The sequence below is a fragment of the Miniopterus natalensis genome, chromosome 11 (genome assembly GCF_054644295.1).
Source record: "Miniopterus natalensis isolate mMinNat1 chromosome 11, mMinNat1.hap1, whole genome shotgun sequence".
In the NCBI taxonomy this organism is placed as follows: Eukaryota; Metazoa; Chordata; class Mammalia; order Chiroptera; family Miniopteridae; genus Miniopterus; species Miniopterus natalensis.
The window spans coordinates 17589398-17599654 of NC_142091.1; positions in this window are offsets into that span (position 1 = coordinate 17589398).

Here is a 10257-nt window from a genome sequence, read left to right on the forward strand (position 1 = left end):
GGAAAGGAGAGGGAGAGAGATGGAAACATCAATGAGAGAGAGTCATTGATCGGCTGCCTCATGCACACCCCCGACCTGGCATTGAGCCTGCAACCCGGGCATGTGCCCTGACCGGGAATTGAACCCCGATCTCCTGGATCCTAAGTTGACGCTCAACCGCTGAGCCACGCCCGGCCAGGCTTAAACCTTTACTTACTTTTAATGTCCTTTTCAATATTTATTTCCTGCACAATGTGTGATGATAAATATTTTTACGGTTTTACTTTGTCTAGGTATAAGTTTATTTTTTTATAATGTATTCCAAAAAGTTGAATTTCTAGATGCAAGTATAAATATTTTTACACTTTTTAATGTCAAAGTTTTATGCCCACTTTTCTGCATATAAGAAACCTAAGATAATAAAATTAAATGTCTTAGAAATTAAATATCTCTAATTAGAGACAAAGAAATTATCTCTTTTTAATAGTTACTAATTTAATAGATGAAAAATAGCCTCATTGGCATATTTTTTTGTTATTATCATTGACCTTTTAACATCTTTATTAGCTAGTTTTTTATGTGAATTATTAATTCGTACTATATCTTTCTATTTTGTTACAAGTTTTTCTTATTAACTTATGGAAATACTTTCTATATAATAACATTTTAGCTTATGGTCATATGTTAGCAAGCATTTTTTAGTTGTCTGATAATAAATTTTGTGTGTGATATTATTAAAACACACACATTTTTAGTAATTCTTTTACATTTCCTTCTGTTTGCTTCTATTTTTCAAACTTAAATACTGTCCTAGTCCACCTATAATTTCTTGTCATTGCTTTAAGATTTGTTTATTCTCTAAAATATCTGTAAGTTATTTGCTGTGAACTATGGGTTTTTATTGCTGAGAATAATACTGATTTCTTTTCAATGATGTGAAAGATACACTACATGAATCTTTTTCATTCTTTTTACAAATTATACCATTGTCTTTAACATTAGTTTAGAATGTGCTCTGGGCTACTTGTGTTTGAAGGCTATAAAATAAAGATACCAGATTTTGGTATGTATGTTAGGAAACCTTTGACTGTAAGGGATTAGAGTCTATTCAAACTAGCTTCAAAAACACCCCAAACAAAACAACAGCCTTGTTGTAAGCATACCGTAGGTAATCTGATATTCCTTTAGAGAGAAAACAAAAACAGTCAGGTATCTGGAAATCTGGTCTAGAAAACAGAAAGTAAGAAAATCATTCTCTCTGAATAGCATCCCATTGTAGAATGAGTTCTTCTTTTATAACCTGCATTTATAAAATACATCTGTGGCATTTTAAAAAGAAATTAGTTAACTTCTCTGGCACCAGTTTCCAGGCACAAAGCAGGTACACTAACACTTGACTCCGATAGAGCAGGAGTGATGGTCTGTGTATGCCTTGGCTCCCTGTTGCACTACCTGTCACATACTGGGAACTCTGTGGCAGAAGTCATTCCTGTTACATGCACTGATTTAACTTTCAGGGCTATGCCACATCATACTGTTAATCTCCCTTATTCACACTTGCCTTAATTACTTTTGTACATGCTCCCAGGTCAATTTTAGAATGATGTTATACATTTCCTGACCGCTAAATGCGGTTCGAATGGGATATAAATAGGTACATTTGGTTACCTAGGACCATGTTTTATGTAATCATTAAGACACACACACACACACACACACATATATATGTATTATCTTTAAACAAAGACATATTTTTCTTCATATAACCTCAAATTTTTGTATAAGGATATTCCTAGACACATTGTATTTTCTTGCTATTTTTAATGAGAATTTCTTCCTCTGTAGTTTCCAATATTGCTGTGAGTGTTAAAAGCAAATGGCAGGAGCTCTTGATTCTTAAATATATATAAACTTAATTCAGGATTCATACCGATCATTCACTCATCTAGACAGTTTTTCACTTAGTTTTTCTTCTAAAAGTTCTACATATAAAATTTTATCTGCAAATCATAGATTTGTCTCTTCCTTGTCAATATTCACAGCTTTTATTTCATATTCATGAGGTTCTACATTTATCATATACCTTTAGATAATATTAAAAAATTAAAATAGCAATACTGGGCATCCTTAATTATTATTTTAATGGAAAGGCCTATAGTATTTCATAACTAACTATAGTATTTCCTGTTGATTTAAGCTAGACTTATTTTATAATAAAATGTATATTTACATTGTTATTTTTTATATGGTTTGTCTCCCTCTCAGGGATGAATGCTATTTTGGGTCCTTATGTAGACTAGAGTAAATAGAAAGTATTATCTTTTGATTTGAACTATTGATATTACATTAATAGATATCTTGATGTTAAGCAATGATTATATTCTTAGGATAGCATTTTCTTTGTCACCTAGAATCATTCATTGGCCCTTCACTTGAATATTACTAATATTTGATTTCCAGTGCCCATATTTATGATTATAGATTAGATTCTCATTTAATTTTAATTTATATTTATTTGATTGATAATGATTTATTTCTAACTTGGCCATAGGCTATTTTTAATAATATTTTTCAGTGAACTATGAGTCATATTTTTAATGAACCCTAAAATATATGAAAATGCTTTATCCATGAGCTCACTTATAAGTTCACCTAAAAACATATATAAAGGCCAATCTGAATGTACCCCTCCATAGTAGCTTTTGAAAATTATCAAAGTGTAAAAATTTTAAAACATTATCAATATACTATGTCTGCATGTAAGTATTCATTATTTTAACTTTCAATCTGTAGAAGAAAGCCAATTTATACACACACTAATTGCTGATTTTGCTTAGCATAATACTCTCCAGGCCCCTCCACGCTGTTTCAGAGGGTAAGAGATCCGGTTTTTTACAGCTCCATGGTGTAAGTGTCCCACAGCATTTTTACCCACTCATCTAGCAATGGGCACTTGGGCTGTTTCCAGATCTTGGCTATTGTGAATAGTGCTGCTATGAACATAGGGGTGCATATATTCTTTCTGATTGGTATTTCAGAATTCTTAGGACACATGAAAAAATGCTCAAATTCACTAATCATCAGAGAGATGCAAATTCAAGCCACAATGAGATATCACCTCACACCTAGAAGAATGGCTGCCATCAATACATCGTCAAACAAGAAGGGTTGGCGAGGGTGTGAAGAAAGGGGAACCTTAGTACACTGCTGGTGGGATTGCAGACTGGGGCAGTTGTTATGGAAAACAGCGTGGCACTTCCTAAAAAAATTAAAAATGGAACTGCCATTTGACCCCATGATCCCACTTCTAGGAGTGCCTTGTGCTTCAAAGGTCACTTCTCGGTTCAACGCACTGCTGGAGCTGCAGCCTTCACTGTCATTAAAGCGCAGTCCTCCCTTTTGAGAACTGCGCCTTCCTATAAGCACTAACCACAGCCTCGTCACAGAGCAGCTCGTAGCTGCAACAGACGCTGAGAAATGAAGTGTTTACTGCATGTGGTCACATGCCTAACGAAAAAGTGGGGTTTCTATTAGGAAGTGAAAAAACCCAAAATGATCTCAGGTCTCAAATGTCTTTCTCTTCCATAGATAGTTTCCATATTTATTGGCTCCCTAATATTATATTTAATGAATGTATTAGAATATACATTACATTTAGGTAATTTCCAAATTTGTTATTAATCTTAAGTAATTTTATAATAAAATTTCTCTTGTAAATATACCTTTATGTTTCCCTCTGACAACATTATTGGAATAAACTCAGAACTAAAATGACAAGGTAAAATATATTAAAATTTAAATTTTCTATGTAGGGTGTTTTTCCAAAAATTGTCCAAATGGGTACTTCCCATAAGCCAGATGTGATATGACCCATTTTCTCACATTCTCACTGACATGAAGCATAATCAATCTTATTAATTTGTCAGGTCCGAACAAAATAAATACATTTAATTTTTATTTCTCTGCTTTATAAATTGGTTAAGCACACTTTCCTATGCTTATCGGTCACTGTACACAAGCACCCCCTCTTGCCCACAAGTTCTACAAAGGGCTGACTTAAACTCCTAGGATCTGGCTCCTAGCCTAGCTCTCTGGCTGCAAGGCCTGCCAGGGCTGTTCCTCTTACTTGACAAGCACATTCTCACTTGAGAATTTCTAACCCCTCTGTCTGAAACAGTCCATTCTCCCATCTCCGTATCTACATGCCTTGTTGCTGCCCTTCTATGGGTCTTTGCTAAATTAAGACTTGTCAGTGAGGCTTTCCCTCACCACTCTAAATGGAAGAGCATGCCCTCCCCTGCCTCTGGTGCTCCCTCTCCCTACCCTGCTTCATGGCTGTTCCACAGCACTGATTACCTTCTGACACTCCACAAAATTATTTGGTTACTTACATGCCTATCTTGTCCATGAAAATGTAACCTCCATGAGGGCACTGGCTTTGTTTTGTTTGGTGTGGCATTTACAGAGCTTAGAACAGTGCGTGGCACAGAGCAGGCACTCATTTTTTTTGACTAGATAAATGAATCCATCTAGAAGACATTATTCTGTGGCGCTATAGAGATAAATTATGGAATATATTTTGCAAATGGCTTTGCAGTACAAACTTTTATTTTGCAACACAAAACAGGTTTTGTTTTAGTCGAGAATTACCCCTCTCCCATTTCATCATACCGACTCTGTTGTGTTTGTTTTTTTTTTTATTCTTCTTTGGGGACATCTATAATGTGTTAGAAATACATACATTCATAATACATTCTTTTCTTCACAACCAACATTACTTATTCCATAAATAGTGAGTGTGCGATTGTTCTCTGCCTGATTCAATAGTAGTTGTTGAGAATATAACCATGAACAATGCTTACTAGTTAGGGATTATTTTTGGCCACTTATATAGAGAGCATTTTATATAGATGTCTAAAACACATAGTTATTATCTGAATGTTTGAGTCTGTCCCAATTTCGTATGTTGAAATCCTAATGCCCAATAAGATGGCATTAAAGGGTGAGGGCTTTGGGAGGTGATTAGGTCATGGGGTGGAGCCCTCATGAATGGGATTAGTGCCCTATAAAAGAGGCTCCAGAAAGCTCCCTAGCCTCTTTCCCTGTGTGAGGATACAAAGAGAAGTCTGTGACCCGGAGGAGGACCTTCATTTGACCATGCTGGCACCATGATCCCAGACTTCCAGCCTCCAGAGCTGTGAGCAAAAAAATTCTGCTATTTATAAGCCACCCAGTCTGTGGTGTTTTGTTATAGTAACCTAAATGAACTAAAACACATAATATGTTCTAAACCTAACAATCTTAATCCAGCTCTGATCTTTCCAGGACCATTGTGCGGATCAGGGGCATTTCCATCCACACATTTACCTTTTCCAGAAACTTAGCCTTGCAGTTAATTCCTCTTTTCCTCCATCTACATCAAGTCACCAGATTTGCCAACTCTGCTTCCTAAATTCCAAATCCACTCTGTTCTCCATACTCACTCTCACCAGTTCAGGTCACACCACATTTATGGCTCATTATACATGGTGCATAGATTCTCCACTGATCAGCCTAAATTCACATTTGTCTCCCTCTCATACACAACTAGACTACCACTGAAGAGACTGCTCAGAAATGAATGCCATCCATCAGTTTAGTAGTCCCTCCTTCTCAGAACAAAATAGAAACACATTCTCAGAACTCACAAATGTTACTGTGTCCTTCCTTAAATTTTTCCTATTCTATTTTGAAGCCCAGCTATACTAAACTATTTGCATTTTTCTGTTATGCTCCATGTGTCCCTATATGTTCTCTGTGCCTTTCTGTCCACTAACCTTGTTTCCCTGGAATGAACACATTCTCCACTCCCTGGTTGTCATAATAGTAATAATAATAATAATACCAAATATAGCTACAATAGTGGCAACATGAACAAACATGAAAAAAAATATTCATTTTGAATGCTTTTATTTATGCAAGGTGCTTTACAAAACATCCTATAAACAATTTATCGTTGAAGATTCAGCTAAGTTATCAGCTCATTAAAATTTTTTTCTGTGATAATTCTCTCCCAATTCTTGGGAGAAACATGTTGAAAGCATGTTTACACATGTTCTTGAGAGGCAGCATTTATCAGACAGGGTCCACATGAGACAGAAGACGGGGGAGAGGAAGTTGGATATGGTTACAAAAGGTTAACGGTTCATGATTATAATGGTGGTGGTCACAGAAATCTACGCATATATTAAAATTGAGTAGAACTTTAGACACATGATTAGTGCATGTAAGATTAGTGAAATCTGAAGCGAATGTATGGATTTTTATCAATGTCAATTTCCTCATTTTGCTATGGTACTGCAATTACACAAGAGTACACAGGACATCTTTGTACATTTCCCCTTCTATTTTCTATGCCCTTGTTCAGTGAGTACTTGTTGAAAACTTGATGTGGAAACTCAGTGACCAATAGCTTGGATGAGATTCTATATGGTAGATAAGGACAGAAATGAAATAACCATATTAAACAACACAATTGCACACTGTGGGACAAGTTACAGGTAAGGGACCATGCATACTGGCACAGATTAGGGGAAGATTTAGGGTATCTAGTGTCCCTGCCCACCTGGAATGTAGCAGAGAATTCATAGCCTGAATAGCCTGTGCTTCCCCCCATGGTCCAGAGCTATATACTCACGTGTGTGTGTGTTTGTGAGCATGTATATGTGATTAAATTCATGTAACATGAAATTCACCCTTTAACCATTTTCAAACATACAATTATATGGCTTTTAGTATATTCATTGTATTGGGAAATGATCCCTACTATCTAATTGCAGAATATTTTCAATACCCTAAAAGGCAACTCCATGCCTATTAGGCAGTGACTCCCCATTTTCCCCTTCCCGAGCCTCTGGTGACTAATCTCCTTTCTTCTTTATGGGGTTGCCTATTCTAGGTATTTCATATAAGTAGAATTATGCCATATACTCTATGTGGCCTATCAGGTCTGGCTTCTTTCATTTAGCATAAGGTTTTCAAGGTTCATCCATGTTGCAGCATGTATCAGCATTTCATTCCATTTTTATGACCAAATATGTTATTGTATGGATATACCACTTTTGTTCATCCATTAATCAAATGATGAGCATTTAGGTTATTTTCCCTTTTTGGTTATTATTAATAATATTGCTATAGATATTTATGTACAATTGCTTGTTATGCTTAACATGTTTTCAAATACCTGAGAGTGAAAATTCTATGTTCAGCTTTTTGATTACTCGATTTCTTGCTCCAATTATTATTCCTTTCCCCCAAAGCAGCTCCATTACATTTACTTTTAAATAATTTTGATGAATGCTACTGGATAGTCTCCTCAGCCCTAGTAGAGTACTGAGTTAGGCAAAATAGGGTCAAGCCCTTTGGGCCAGGCCTTCAGGGAGCCACCAGACAGGGCAAGTGAACAACTACAACTCTGTGAGAGTCAAGTCTGCTCTACTCTCTCTGGGGTTAGGCACTTGTACCAGGAACGCATGCTGGTGCCTTCAAGGCCCCTATCAAACCGGGGGTCTGGAGGCGAGATCAAGGTAAGTTCAAATGCTGCAAAGCCCTCTTCCTCGGTTCAGCTGTTCTTTATTTCTTGAATGAGAACTCTTCTGGTTGGTGTAAGCTTTTGAGTAGTATCCACAGTTCCAAAAAAAGGTGATTATGACAGTTTTGCCAGTTTGCTCATTGCTTTTGTAGGTGAGACAGACTTTTGGAGTTTCCTACTATGCCATTTTCACTGATGTCCATTTTGTGTACATATTAGTGTAACTTCCTATAAAACTATGATTATTTAAAAATAAAAAGCAAAAAGGCTAGTGAATTATTGAATGAACAAAAAAATAATAAAGAACTATTTAAAATGTATTTATTTTTGTATCCTTCCAATATTAAAATTTTGTTCTTTTTAAAAAATTTTAGAAGAGAATATGATAGCACAGATACATTAATTATGTTAAAATTTTTTATGTTAATTTAGTGAAGATTTATTCTGCTTTTCCCCAATATTATGAGATATTACGTGTCTGTTACTATCTTCAATGTAGGTGAGCATGGCTTCAATCCATAATGCAATAAATATATATATTTTTCATCTCTGGAGATGGGAATAAAAAGGTGTATGTTTTTCATGTAAAAATAGACAAGACAGCCCTGGCTGGTGTGGCTAAGTGGTTAGAGTGTTGGCCCACCCACTGAAGGTTCGCCATTTGATTCCTGGTCAAGGGCATGTACCTGGGTTGCAGGCCCCATTGGGCAGTGCAGGAGTCAACCAATCAATGTGCCTCTCTCACATCAGTGTTTCTCTCTCTCTCACTCCTCCCTCCCTTCCACTGTCTCTAAAAGTCATTGGAAAAATATCCTCTGGTAAGGATCAACAATAAAAGAAAAAAATAGACAAGATGACTTGAACACAGCAATTACCTCAGCTGCCTCCTATCAGCATGTTTTTATTTTATTTCCTTTTGAGACAGTGTTGTTTTCTGTATTTATATGAAGAATATTTAAATTGTAGTTTGTTAAAGAGGCATTTATTTCAAGTGTAGAGTAAGTGCTGATTCTGCAATTATTGCTAATTTGAGAATTTCCAACTTGCTTGCTGTGTTGAGAGCCTCATGATTTCATTATTCCTTTCTCCTTTGTACTTCAAATTTGTAGAATGAAAAATATACTAAACTAAAATTACACTTTCAAATACATGATACTATAACTAAGCTACTTTTTATGCTTTACAGATGGTGCAAACTCGACAGTGACTAGTGTTGCATACTAATGACTTCTCTATGCCAGTTAGTCAGAATCATGTAAAGGTTATTTGTGGGACTGAATTTCACTTTACTAAAATAAGTTTTAAAAATAGTTTTCACTTTGAGTTCAAATTTTCAACATACATTTGAATAAAATCACAATACCTTTTTATTCATTTTGAATTTTCAATAAAAATTATATACAAGGTTTACAACATGTTTTAAACACATAGAGTGAAATAATCACTACATTGAAACTAATTAACATATTCATCTCATCACATAGTTACCATTTTCTGAGTGTGTGATGAGAACATCTGAAATCTACTCTCTTAGCAAATTTCCAGTATACAATATCGCATTATTAAATATAATCATCAGCTGTATGTTAGATTTCTAGATTTATTCATCCTACATAACAGCAGCTACAAATACTCTTTGATCAACATCTCCCTATTCCCCTCTTTCCTACCTTAGGAATCACTATTCTACTCTCTGCTTCTACCTATTAACATTTTTAGATTCTATATAAACATGAGATCAAGCATTTTTCTTTCTATGTCTGGCTTATTTCATTTAGCATCATGTTTTCCAGTTTCACCCATGTTGTCACAAATGTAAGGGTCTATTTTTTAAAGGCTTAATTTATATATGTATACATGTATGTGTAATCTCAATTTTTCTTTTGCTCATCTCTTGAAAGACACTTAGGTTGTTTCCGTATCTTGGCTTCTGTGAATGAGGCTGGAAAAAACATGGAAGCACACTACTGACTTCATTTCCTTTGGGTATATGCCCATAAGAAGGATTGCTAGATCATATGATAGTTTTATTTTTAACTTTTTGAGGAAACTATATACTGTTTTATATAAAGGCTGTACCAATTTGTATTCTCATCAACAGTGTACAAGGGTCCCCTTTTCTCCACAACCTCAACAGCAGGTTATCATTTATCTTTTTGATAATAGCGATCCTAACAGAGCAGGGGTAATATCTCCTTGGGGTTGCGTTTTGCATTTACCTGATGATTAGTAATACTGAGCACCTTTTTATACATCTGTTTCCCATTTGAGTCATCTTTGGAAAAACATCTGTGAGGGTCTTTTGGCCCATTTTTAAACCAGATTGTTTGTTTTTATGCCATTGAGTTGTATGAGAACAGTACACATTTTTATTAGTGAGAAGATATTTACTTTAGGTAGTACTTTCAGTTTTTTTTTTTTTCACAGATCCAATTATTATTCCAATGTTTTATGTCAATTAAAGTAGCATTAAAAAAAATGGTAACTATTATTATTAGTCTTTCTCTAACTTCAGGGAAAATTAAATGAGAAGAAATGGTACTAAGGTTCAACTTATCAATAAGTTACATGGTCAAATGTTCCCTTGAAATTTCCAAGAATAGTATAGATATTTTTAAGTCCAAAATTGTTGAAACGTTGATGAAGATTATGTTCCTCCTTAGAAAATTTCTGAGTTTTTCCTCTTTATTCCATCAAATTATGCCAGT